The sequence below is a fragment of the Spermophilus citellus genome (genome assembly GCF_964194105.1).
Source record: "Spermophilus citellus genome assembly, chromosome: 8".
Taxonomy (NCBI): domain Eukaryota; kingdom Metazoa; phylum Chordata; class Mammalia; order Rodentia; family Sciuridae; genus Spermophilus; species Spermophilus citellus.
This window is the reverse complement of record NC_138189.1, coordinates 26,343,939-26,356,695: the sequence shown is the minus strand read 5'-3', so window position 1 is coordinate 26,356,695 and position 12,757 is coordinate 26,343,939. Positions and strand designations below refer to the sequence as shown.

General features: G+C 35.4%; 1 pseudogene across 1 annotated transcript; it reads left to right on the top strand.

The window, feature by feature from the left end:
- The first annotated feature begins 10,509 nt into the window (after positions 1 to 10,509).
- On the top strand, positions 10,510 to 11,540 carry LOC308654289 (heterogeneous nuclear ribonucleoproteins A2/B1-like; annotated as a pseudogene). Its single transcript has 2 exons — positions 10,510 to 11,242; positions 11,356 to 11,540. The product of its transcript is annotated as a heterogeneous nuclear ribonucleoproteins A2/B1-like (transcript).
- Positions 11,541 to 12,757: the final 1,217 nt, after the last annotated feature.

The window sequence follows — 12,757 nt, the reverse complement described above, 5'->3', positions numbered from 1 at the left end:
TAAGACTTTGGATTTAAGCATATTCTGGAAAAGAATATTTCAAGAATGATTAAACATTTTTTTCACTTTCTTCATCTTCCCATAAAGAGAAACAATTAAGCTTTATATTATGACTTAATTATCCTAAGGGCCATAATTTATTGTCCTAATCTGTAGATTCTAGTTATGTGGGCCATAGCCTAAAATATCAGAGGAATGTAATAGACTTAAAATACATTTTTGGAACAATGCCACCTGGCAACACATGAAATAGTTATTTCCATCTTCTTGATAAACGTAAAAAAGGAGATATAGACTCATTTAATGTCAATATGGTCTTCAAAACTCTCAGAAACTCTTTTTCTGCAGAAACAAGCTAGTGAACAAAATCCCTAGTAATCTCTGCCCAAGCCAGAGGGGTATCATCTTTATCACCAATGTTCCTATTTCTCCATTGTAATAATGGAATTCCATATCAGTTTTTGTTGTTGTTTCATTTGTTGTTTTTCTCTCCCTGTTGTTTCATTTCCTTGGAGCTCATCATGTGGCTGACTCTTCATTATCTTGAACTCCTAGTTGCCTTCCTTGATCTTTCTATAAAGCAATTGTGTACAATGAATCAAAATACATTCTGCTGTCATATGTGCCTAATTAAAATAAATAAATCAATTTTAAAAAAGAAATTCTGACCTCACCCTACCAAAACAGTCAACTGCCACTTTGTATTTTATTTCCTTCACAGTTATTAGCATTGATGGGGTGATTATACTTGTGATATACCACATATGGTCAAATATATATAGATATTGAAATACTAGAAAAGCCTGCTTCATTATTACTAATTAACAAGTCTCATGTGTGCAAGTCTTAATTACCAGTTAGATTACCAGAAGCTGAAGTATTGAAGTTAAGTAGATTTTACAAAACTCATCAGTGGAACTCATGTTTCCCCTGCACTTGCATATTCTTAATTCTTCCTGTGCAATATTCTTAGTCTGATGGGGTGTAAAGTGTTTAAGGTATCAGGCAAGGTGGATTAGGAGTCAAAATGATGTAGATATGCCCAAATGCTCCAGATGTTCTTCTTGAAGGCTCTAGTTGTTATTAAAATACTCTTATTGAAATATTTAAACTATAGCTGGGCAGAGTGGTGCATATCCATAACCACAGGAAATTAGGAGGCGGAGGCTGGAGGATTACAAGTTAAAGGTCAGCCTGGGCATCTTAGCAAGGCCCTAAGAAATTTGGCAAGACCATGTCTCAAAATAAAAATGAAAAGGCCTGGGAATGTAGCTATGTGGTAAATCATGCTTGGGTTAGTACCTAGTACAAAAAAAAAAAAAAAGAAAATATGTTGGAGTCAGAATGGAGTGATGGAGTGATGAACAGTGGCACTGTAGTGGCTGTCAGGACAGCTGAGAACTCATTTTGGCTCTAGTGTTGGTCAACCATAGTATTATTCAGAAATTAATTTAACTTCCATTTCCCTAACTGCATAGTTTATCTCAAACAAGTCTGCATCCTATTAATGCTTTCCCCAACACTTGGCCTTCTTGCACACTTTCTGGCAATTAATTTTGTGTTGGCTCTAACAACAGTAAACTCCTTTATTGAGGGCAGCAGCAGGAGGTAGTTGCTGCTGGGTTTTGGAGTCAGATAGACTTGTGTTTGAATTCCAGCTTTGCCCTTCCTGGCCAAGGGGATCTTGGCCAATTTTCTTAACAATGCCAAACTTTAGTTCACTCAAAGGTAAAATGATGGTAGTAATGTCTTTCTCATAGAGTTCTGAGGATAAATGAGTTGACATGGAAAATGCCTCAAAACATTATATTCAGTCCTCAATGATTGCTATTTTTTTTAACTTTGGTTCTATTTATTTATTTTTTTATCTCTATAAACTTATCACTCTGTTTTCATCAGTATATTTCTTATATTTCTTATATTCATCCCTAATTACAAATTCATCCCTACTTACATTTCCCTAGTTTAGTTATATACTCCTCTGTGGGGATAAGGTCTTCAGTGATCAGGTGTCATGACTATTCCTATAACTCTGCTGATCACTTGTAAATAAGTATTGCTGTGGTAAACCTCTCATTTGAACTAGAATCGTAAAATTTAATGGCCTTTAGTCATCACCTCATAACTGTCCAGCTCATTCCTTAAATCTATGACAGATAACATAAAACTCCACAAAGCTTGCTCCCATTCTTTTATTTCCTATTTTAGCTTGATGCTGGCACCATCCTCCACAGAATAGAAACTTCAAAATCACCATTAACTTTCTCATGCTTCTCTTTCTCCCATATGCCATAAATTACCATTGACTCTTCTAGTTCCTTACTGTTACTTTATTCACTCATTTTCCTTCTATTTGAGCAATTTACTTCATCTTATTTACCAATGTTAATGCTTTCAAGTGTAAGTTATATGGAATACAAAACCAAATCAGCTGAAAACCCAAGTAAAAAATAGGAAAAAAATATTTTTAGAAAAAATTTATAAATTAACATGAAATTTTAAGCACTGGGTTTTGCTTCCTGCCGTTATAAATCTAGATGCATGAAATTAGCTTTTTCCCTTTTATACTTTGTTCTTTTTTGATTTACTTCATAGGTAGACCTTCCCAGTATAGTAGCAAAACTGTTGGTAGCAACATAGAACCACAAGAAATATGTCAAAAGGGTCCCAAACATTAAGCGTTTTACTCAAAGTAGATTTAATAAGATTACCAAAAGAATTCTGATTGTCTGGCTTATTTCTCACTTTTGCCTATATTCTAGAGAATGAAAGATAAAACATGTTAGCAAAAAAGTCTGCTGTACCAGATTTGAAAGGAGGAGCCAAATAAGAGCCTCATTGCTTATATCCATCCAAATTATTAGGACTACAATCCTTTCTTCCTGTAGAGGAGGGAGTGAGTCCAGGAGTGTTATTCTATTAGAGGTCCTTCTACCTGAAAAGGAAGTCAAGCTATGGGACATCCAACTCCCCCCTCCCCCCAACAACACCAAAAAGAAAAAGAATGAAACACACTAAATCTAATATATATTATGAAATTCCTCTTTTGAAAATTATTCAACAGCCTCTAAATTTCAGTGGAAGATAAAAACAGCCTTTTCAATGCATGGCATCCATTCAACCAACAACAATAATACCATGATCAGCAGCTCCAGTAATGGAAACCCACTCTCACTGTATTATGGTTTGGATATGAGGTTTTTCCCAAAAGCTCTTGTCTGAGACAATGCAGGAGAGTCCAAAGGTGAAATGATTGTTTAACTTAATCAGTGTATCAATTCACTTGAATGGATTAACTGAGTGGTAACCCAGGGCAGGTAGGGTGTGGCTAGAGGAGATGTATCAGTGGGAGTGTGCCTTTCAGGTCTATATTTGGTCCCTTGTGAGCACAGCTGTCTCTCTTTGTTTTCTGGTTTTCATTTCCTGAGCGGCTTTCCTCCATGACACCCTTCATCCCCGATGTTCTGCCTCATCTCAGGTCCAGAGCACTGGAGTCAGCCATCCATGGACTGACACCTCTGAAGTCATGAACCCCAAATAAACTTTTCCTCCACTAAAATTGTTCTTGTCAAATCTGTTGGTCACAGAGACAAAAGACGCTGACTAAATCACATTGTGAACCCAAGCTCCAGTCCTGTAGCTGGGTATCCTTGATAAAAGAATAGTTCTCAACTCCTGGAATATTAAGGGAACATGTAAAGCACATAAATTGCTGCCTACCACATAGGAAGAGCACAATAATGCATTGTATTTTACAAATGCTGTCTAATTTCCACTCAGCTCTAAAGTCTTGAGTTAGCTGAACTTTTCTTAATGCAATAAAAGATTATCTCTCATCTATGTGTTGCTGCTTATTGACATTTTCATGGAAGTTGAATATCAAATATCATGTGTCAATGAAGAAATATTATCATAAAACTACTTGGAATTTTCAAAAGCTTATCTAATTGTTTTTATAATTACTTATTTCTGCCTCCCACACACTCTGTATTCTGAAACACACTGATGCCAAATACAATGTTAACATGACCTGAGGCAGGAACTGGGATGAAATAGTGAGATCTGAATTGGATCAACAAATGATATATATGAGCTGAAATACTGGCAATAAACTTCTAGAAGACAGAAACATTTTTATTAACTTGTCGCATATGTATAGATGCTCAACCATGTTTTTTTTTTTTTAATGAACATAATTAAAGGTCAAGTATAAACACAATAGACTTTTAAAAACTATACAAGTACAATGTGAAATTATCAACATAGTATATTTCCATATAGATGACAACTCTCAAAAATAGTTATTTGGAAAATATATATCAGCATGAGTGTTTAAAATTTAAGTGCACTGTTTTTCAAATTGAATAAAATATTATATATCTTATCTAAAATATTGATTCAGAATTTTCTTAAATGAATCATGCTAATTTTTGTGGAAAGTATTTTATTTTTATATAAAATCATTTTTGTATAAAATTATTTTATTCCTGTGACCATGACAAAAATTTCTTTCTTTTTATAAATATACAAAAGTCATCATTTCATGAGTTTTAAAGTAACTAACAGCCCCTTGTAACTGGCCTCAGCCCGGAGTCCCCGGTCGGGCTCCAAATTCCTCAATAGGACACCCATAGCGCAAGAGTTAACAACTAGAATCAACAAATGGGACTTACTCAAACTAAAAAGTTTTCTCTCAACAAAAGAAACAATAAGAGAGATAAACAGGGAGCCTACATCCTGGGAACAAATCTTTACTCCACACACTTCAGATAGAGCCCTAATATCCAGAGTATACAAAGAACTCAAAAAATTAGATAATAAGATAACAAATAACCCAATCAACAAATGGGCCAAGGACCTGAACAGACACTTCTCAGAGGAGGACATACAATCAATTAACAAGTACATGAAAAAATGCTCAACATCGCTAGCAGTCAGAGAAATGCAAATCAAAACCACCCCAAGATACCATCTCACTCCAGTAAGATTGGCAGCCATTAAGAAGTCCAACGACAACAAGTGCTGGCGAGGATGCGGGGAAATGGGTACACTTGTTCATTGTTGGTGGGACTGCAAAATGGTGCAGCCAATTTGGAAAGCAGTATGGAGATTTCTTGGAAAGCTGGGAATGGAACCACCATTTGACCCAGCTATTCCCCTTCTCGGTCTATTCCCTAAAGACCTAACAAGAGCATGCTACAGGGACACTGCTACATCAATGTTCATAGCAGCACAATTCACGATAGCAAGATTGTGGAACCAACCTAGAAGCCCTTCAATAGATGAATGGATTAAAAAAATGTGGCATTTATACACAATGGAGTATTACTCTGCAATAAGAAATGACAAAAATCATAGAATTTGGAGGGAAATGGATGGCATTAGAGCAGATTATGCTAAGCGAAGCTAGCCAATCCTTAAAAAACAAATGCCAAATGTCTCCTTTGATATAAGGGGAGTAACCAAGGACAGGGTAGAGACTTGAGAAGAGCTTGAGAAGAAGATTAACATTAAACAGGGATGATTGGCGGGAGGGAAAGGGAGAGAGAAGGGAAATTGCATGGAATTGGAAGGTGAGCTTCAGGGTTATACACAATTACATATAAGAGGAAAGGAGGGGTAGGAGAAAAATTATATAAGTGGAAGAAACGATTTATAGTAGAGGGGGTGGAGAGAGAAAAGAAGAGGGGAGGGGAGGGGAGGGGGGATAGTGGAGAATGGGATAGACAGCAGAATACATCAGTCACTAGAAAGGCAATTTGTAAATCAATGGAAATGTAACTGATGTGACACAGCAATCTGTATACGGGGTAAAAATGGGAGTTCATAACCCACTTGAATCAATCTGTGAAATATGGTATATTAAGAACTATGTAATGTTTTGAACAACCAACAATAAAATAAAATAAAATAAAAAGTACTACATATTATTATGACATATTGTTTTAGATACAAAACTTATTTTTCTTATTTTCAATATCTAGTCTAAAAATATCATCCATTTTGCAACCTCCCAAAGTCAATATGCTAAATGTATTTTTTGATCTTTCATTTAAATTCTAGCCATAAAATCTTTTTCTTAAACTTGCTATAACAGCAATTTTAGGTGTAAAATATTAATGCAACTGAAAATGAAACACATATTGTTTATTAATAAACCTACATGTGTAGGCAACATTTGCATAACATAATTTAAAATCAAGAACTATCTTTAATTGATATTCATGCTGAATAATAAAAAAATTCAATAGTCATAAAAGGCATATATTTTTGGGGTTGATCGGCTATAAAAGATAAACCGAAACAGATATAAAGCATTAATATCATTCAATAATATCATGTTGAATTTTATTTAAAATATATATGAAATCTGTAGAGAGTGGCCAAAAATGAGTGAGTTTGTCTTTATATATATATGTGTGGTGTGTATGTGTCATAGTCACCATGGCCAATCATTTTCTTTACTTTCCTTTTTTTTTTTTCTATTTTGCTCTATTTTTGAAATTTTACTCTTGATTTCTGCCAAATCTTGAGATTTGTGAAATGTTGGTGAACTAATTTGGAAATTCTGAAAAAAAATGACCAAAGAGAAGAAACTAGAATATAGCTTTGAGAACAGAGTGATTTTCAGTTCACTTCCTTGGTAATAAACTGTAGTATTTGAGATCCAGATCAGATGAGGATGTGAAATGCACAGTGGCTGCTTCATTTAAGTGAATAATCTACCTGCTTATGCTTCCAGAACAGCTGGACCAAGTTTTATTCATAGGTGATAACATTAAAACACAATAGTTAACAACTTTGAGTTTTTACTATGTATCAAAAGCTGGTAGCTGCGTGGATTGGTGATTTCCTTTAATCCCAGTAACTTGGGAGACTGAGGTAAGAGCATCACAAATTCCAGCTACCCTCAGCAACTTGGGGACACCATGGCTCAAAAGAGAAGATGAAGAAGACTGGGGATGTAACTCAGTAGCAGAACATCCCTGGGTTCAATACTCAGTTCTGGAAAATAAATAAACAATAAAAACAGAGTATCTGTTAATCTCTTAATCACCACAACAAATTATTATAACCTTAATTTTTCTCCAAAATTTACTTATTAAAGCCTTAATTCCTAGTGTGATTATATTAGAAGATAGGACTTAAAGGTAATTAAAGTCAAATGAGGCCTGAAGGTTGGAATCTAATCTGATTTTATTTGCTTTACAACCTGTCTAATATAGATAGATATGTACAGTGGCATATTTTTAATTTCTTTGCCAACTTTAATATATAAAAGTTTATTTTTCTCACATAATTTTTGGTCATTATATAAAAATCAGATAAATCAGAAAGTAACTTGGCTTTCTTTAAATATAGTAAGCATTAGTCATCTGTTAAATTCTGTAAAAACACATCAGTGAGACTTATTATGAACCAACTAGTTAATGTTGATAATGCAGTTTACAATTAGAAGGTCAAAAAGCTCTTAACATATTATCAAATATTTTCATTAAAAAATTGGGGCTGGGGATGTGGCTCAAGCGGTAGCGCACTCGCCTGGCATGAGTGCGGCCCGGGTTCGATCCTCAGCACCACATACAAAGATGTTGTGTCCGCCGGGAACTAAAAAATAAATATTAAAAAAATTCTCTCTCTCTCTCTCCCCTCTCTCACTCTCCTCTCTTTAAAAAAAATAAAAAATAAAAAAAAATAAAAAAATAAAAATATTTGAGCTTCAGTGGGTATTAATTTATTCCACTGATATTCTTCATTTGCTCATGTTAAGAAAGAGTTATATATTTCAGAAGATACATATTTTGTAAGATGTGGAAATATCAGCCTTCGAGAAAACTTTAGCAAATGAAAGTGTCTTACAGTAACTACAATTTATTTCCCCAATTCAACATTAATGAAATAGAGTAGTTTATCAATGAGGCCATTTACAAATAATGCAAAATCATTAACTGGTTTTCAAATGTTTCTTATTTGCAGTGATCATTTTTAATAAAAACGCAAAAAAAAGTAAATTCAGATATGCCTAGGAATATGTAATAAATACTCTATTGTTTTTCTACCAAATGCCTGTAGATATATTCAACTAACAAACTTTCAATTATTGATGACATATATTACTTTCTACACTTGTGCCTTCACTGAAACAAATATTTGGAAACTCCCTTAAGGTCTTTTGATGCTAAAGGTATCATTTCTTCACAGTAGATATTTATAAAACTTATTCCTTAAGATCATGCAATTCAAACTATGTCTCATGTTTGTCATCAGTAACTTCTTTGAGTGCTCTCATTTCCTAAAATTGGATAAAGATAAACCACTGTCTTCATCCCTACTTCCATTTTCCAGGAACTGAATATTAAATAATAGAAAAATTTTAAATGATGGGTACAAAATAAATACTGAAATTATAAAAGATTTTTAAACTGCCATAATATTGTCAAATTCGAGACTCTCATTCTTATTGCTACCTTGTTTTAAATAAAGAGGAACTTCAGCACCTACTTTCTTTCTTTTCTCATTTTTAAGAACATGCATATGTTTACTCTTCTGTATTATCAATCGATAGGGCAAGAATCACTTTTTAATTTTTCTGGGAAGCTATTATTGAAACATAACAGGGTTCTTTTTTTTTTTTTTTTACATTTTACCAAGTGTTTTCAGGGATCAAAATCAGTTTTGAGAAGCTTGGGGGAGGCCCAAGGGAAGGACAAGTGTCAAATCTGCAGCCTACTTTGTCCATATGTCGGATTCAGACACCACTGTATGTCTTGTAGCGTGCTTCACAAGGCTCTTGTAATAAACCCCTGAGGAGCATCTGGGAGAGAGCTCATCATAAAGGAAGAGTTGGGCAGTCAAGCTTGGCTTAGTAAAAAAGCTTTCATTATCAGCTAACAGAAGCAATTCTGAGTACAGCATGATGTTCATCACTCATATTTGTCTTTGAGCCTAACCACCCATGAACTTCTGTCTGAGTCCTATTAGAGAAAGAGAGGCACAAGGGAAAAAATGGAATGGGCTATTTTTCAATTAACACTTTGTATGACACTGTGACATCGGCTCCTTTGATACATGTCGGTAAATGGCAGAATAAAAGTTTGTCCCTGCTTATGTCAATAATGCAATGTAGATATGATGCTGAAAATGCTCAGAACACCATTACTTCAGACCACCTCAGAGACTCTGGCAGTTATATCCAAAGGGACACAGTATTATCTAGAATCAGTGGTTTACCCATGTGAACCACAAGCAACCTACAAATTGTTACTAAAAAAGAGGACAGTAATGGTGGTGCACCTGCATGCAACAGCCAACGGAACTTGCTTTGAATAGGAAGGTAGCACATTTTCTCATTAAGGAAATGCTTTATGAAGGCTACTTTTATGTGTCAACTTACTGACTGCTAGTGCCCAGATATAGGTCAGACATTACTCTGGCTATTTTTGCAACACATTAGCATTTAAGACAGTAGACTTTGAACAAAGTAGATTATCCTCCATAATGTGAATATATTTCATTCAATTAGTTGAAAATTGAATAAAACAAAGCCTGAATTCCCTGAGTAAGAATGAATTCTGCCAGAAGACTGAATTCAAATATTTCCACTGCAACTCTTCACTGTGTCTTCTCTCTGCTTTTATCTTACAAATTCTAGTGGCTTTAATGTGTTTATAACTCTTCTGCAGATTTTCAGCTTATCTAGCTTCCACAGTCACATGACTCAATTCCTTAAAATAAATCTCACACTATGTGAATATGTGAACAGATGTAGCCAAAGACATAGATATAGAAACACAGATATATACACATCTGATTTTTTTAAGGATATTGACTAAGTCATTTTGCTGGATATGGCAGGGAGAATAATGGCCCACCAAGATGTCCTCCTTCCAGAATCTGTGAACATAGCAAAAGAGACATTGCAGAGGTGATTAAGTATTCTATATTTCCAAGATAGGACCAATAGAATCATGGGATTCTAATAAGTAAAAGAGGGAGTCAGAAGAATTATAGTCAGAGAATGACACCTGATGACTGGCTGTTGGGGATGGAGCAATGCATTTGATAACGGTAAGCCAGGAGCCAATGAATGTGGGTAACCCCAAGAAGCTGGAAAGGCTAGGAAATGAATTCCTGCCTGGAGCCTGTATAAGGGGAGCAGCATTGCTGAATCTTGACTTTTAACACCATGGAATTAATTTTACTTTTGATCTCTTGAAGGTTAGCTAATACATTTTTGTTGTTTCAAACCACCAAGTTTGTGGGAGTTTCCTTAGTAATGGAAACTTCAGGGAGTAGAAATGGGGGAATAGCAGATTAGGACAGTGTCCTGCAAAAAGAAAAGGGAGGGCAGTAGCAGGAGCCCTGAGTCTGTGCTGTCAGTGGTATTGTTTCTGGAGCAGAGGCAGTTCTCACTACAGCTCCAGGATGAGTCCAGTTTGTGTTCTTCCACAGAGATCTCTCTCATCTTGCTTGGCTGCTGGAAATCAAGATGAAACAACTGAGTCAGCAATGGAGAGAGAACAGAAACAGTTCTGTAAATTCTTTATTGGAGACTTATTACATTTTGAAACCACAGAAGAAAGTTTAAGAAACTACTACCAGCAATGGGGAAAACTTAAAACATAACCAGAATATGTGGTTGTGAGGGATCCTGCAAGCTAAAGAACAAGAGGATTTGGTATTGTGACTTTCTCATCTGTGGCTGAGGTTGATGCTGCCATGGCTGGAAGACCTCACTCAATTGATGGAAGAGTGGTTCAACCAAAGGAGCTGTAGAAAGAGAGGAGTCTGAAAATCAGGGACTCCTTTGACAGTGAAGAAGCTGTTAGCGGAATTAAAGAAGACATGGAGGAACATCACCTTAGACATTACTTTGAAGAATATAGAAAAATTGATATCATTGAGATAATTCTTGATAGACAGTCTGGTAAGAAAAGAAGCTTTGACTTTGTTACTTTTAATGACCTTAATCCTGGGGACAAAATTGTATTGCAAAAATACCATACCATGAACGGTCATAAAGCAAAAGTAAGAAAGTATTTGTCTAGACAAGAAATGCAAGAAGTCCAAATTTCCAGGAGTGGAAGAGGAGGCAACTTTAGCTTGGGAGATTACCATGTGGCACGTGGTGTTGGAAATTTTGGACCAAGACCACAAAATAACTTTAGAGGAGGATCTGATAAATATCAAAGTGGAATTGGATTTGGGGGTGGCTATAATGGGTATGGAAGAGGACCTAGAGGTGGCAATTTTAAAGCTCTGGTTATGTAGGAAAAGAAATATATGGTGGTTGAGAATTCAGATATGGCAACTAGGGTGGGGGCTACAAAGGTGTTTTTGACAACTATAAAGGAGGAAATTATGGAAGTGGAAATTATAATGATTTTGGAAATTATAATCAGCAACCTTCTAACTATGGTGCAATGAAGAGTGGAAACTTTGGTGGTAGCAGGAACATGGGGGGACCATATAGTGGAGGGAGTTATGGTTCAGAAGTCACTAAAGGAAGTCTGGGTTATGATGGGAGGAGCCTATACTGAGCTTCACCCTATTTGCCTTGTGCTTTGCAGTATAAATAGGAGAGAAGAACGCTCAGAGGTAACAGAACAGCTTCAGGTTATGAGGTTATGGAAATAAAAATGTTAAAGAAACTCTTATCTCAGTCATGCATAAATATGCAGTGATATGGTGGAAGACACCAGAGCAGACGCAGAGAGCCATTTTGTGAATGGATTGGATAATAACATTACCTCACTGAGGAAGAAGGATTGTTTTAAAAAAAATGCCTTTGAAAGAGTTTCTTAGCTTTTTTTTAAGCATTTTTAAAATTTATATATGACAGGAGAATGCATTACAATTCTTATTACATATATAGAGCACAATTTTTCATATCTCTGGTTGTATACATAGTACTTTGGATAGTAATGATCATCACATTCCATCATCATTAATTACCCCATGCCCCCTCCCTTCCCCTCCAACCTCTCTACCCTATCTAAAGTTTGTCTATTTCTCCCTGCTCCCTAACCCACTGTAAATCAGCCTCCTTATATCAAATAAAACATTCAGCATTTGGTTATTTGGGATTTGCTAACTTCACTTAGCATTATCTTCTCTAACTTTATCCATTTACCTATAAATGCCATGATTTTATTCTCTTTTATTGCTGAGTAAAATTTCATTATGTATATATGACACATTTTTTTTCCATTCATCTATTGAAGGGCATCTAGGTTGGTTCCACAGTTTAGCTATTGTGAATTGTGTTGCTATGAACATTGATGTGGCTGTGTTCCTGTAGTATGCCGTTTTTAAATCCTTTGGGTATAGACCGAGGAGAGGGAAAGCTGGGTCAAATGGTGGTTCCTTTCCCAATTCTCCAAGAAATATCTACACTGCTTTTCATATTGCCTGAACAAATTTGCAGTCCTACCAGCAGTGTATGAGTGTACCTTTCCCCCCACATCCTTGCCAACACTTATCATTGCTTATAAGCATAATAGCTGCCATTCTGACTGGAGTGAGATGAAGTCTTAGAGTGGTTTTAATTTACATTTCTCTAATTGCTAGTGATGATGAACATTTTTCATGTATTTATTGATTGATTCTACATCATCTTCTGAGAAGTGTCTCTTCAGGTCCTTGGCCCATTTATTGATTGGGTTATTTGTTTTGTTTTGTTTGTTTTTGGTGTTTAGCTTTTTGAGTTCTTTATATACCATAGTGATTAGTGCTCTATCTGATGTGTAAGGGGTAA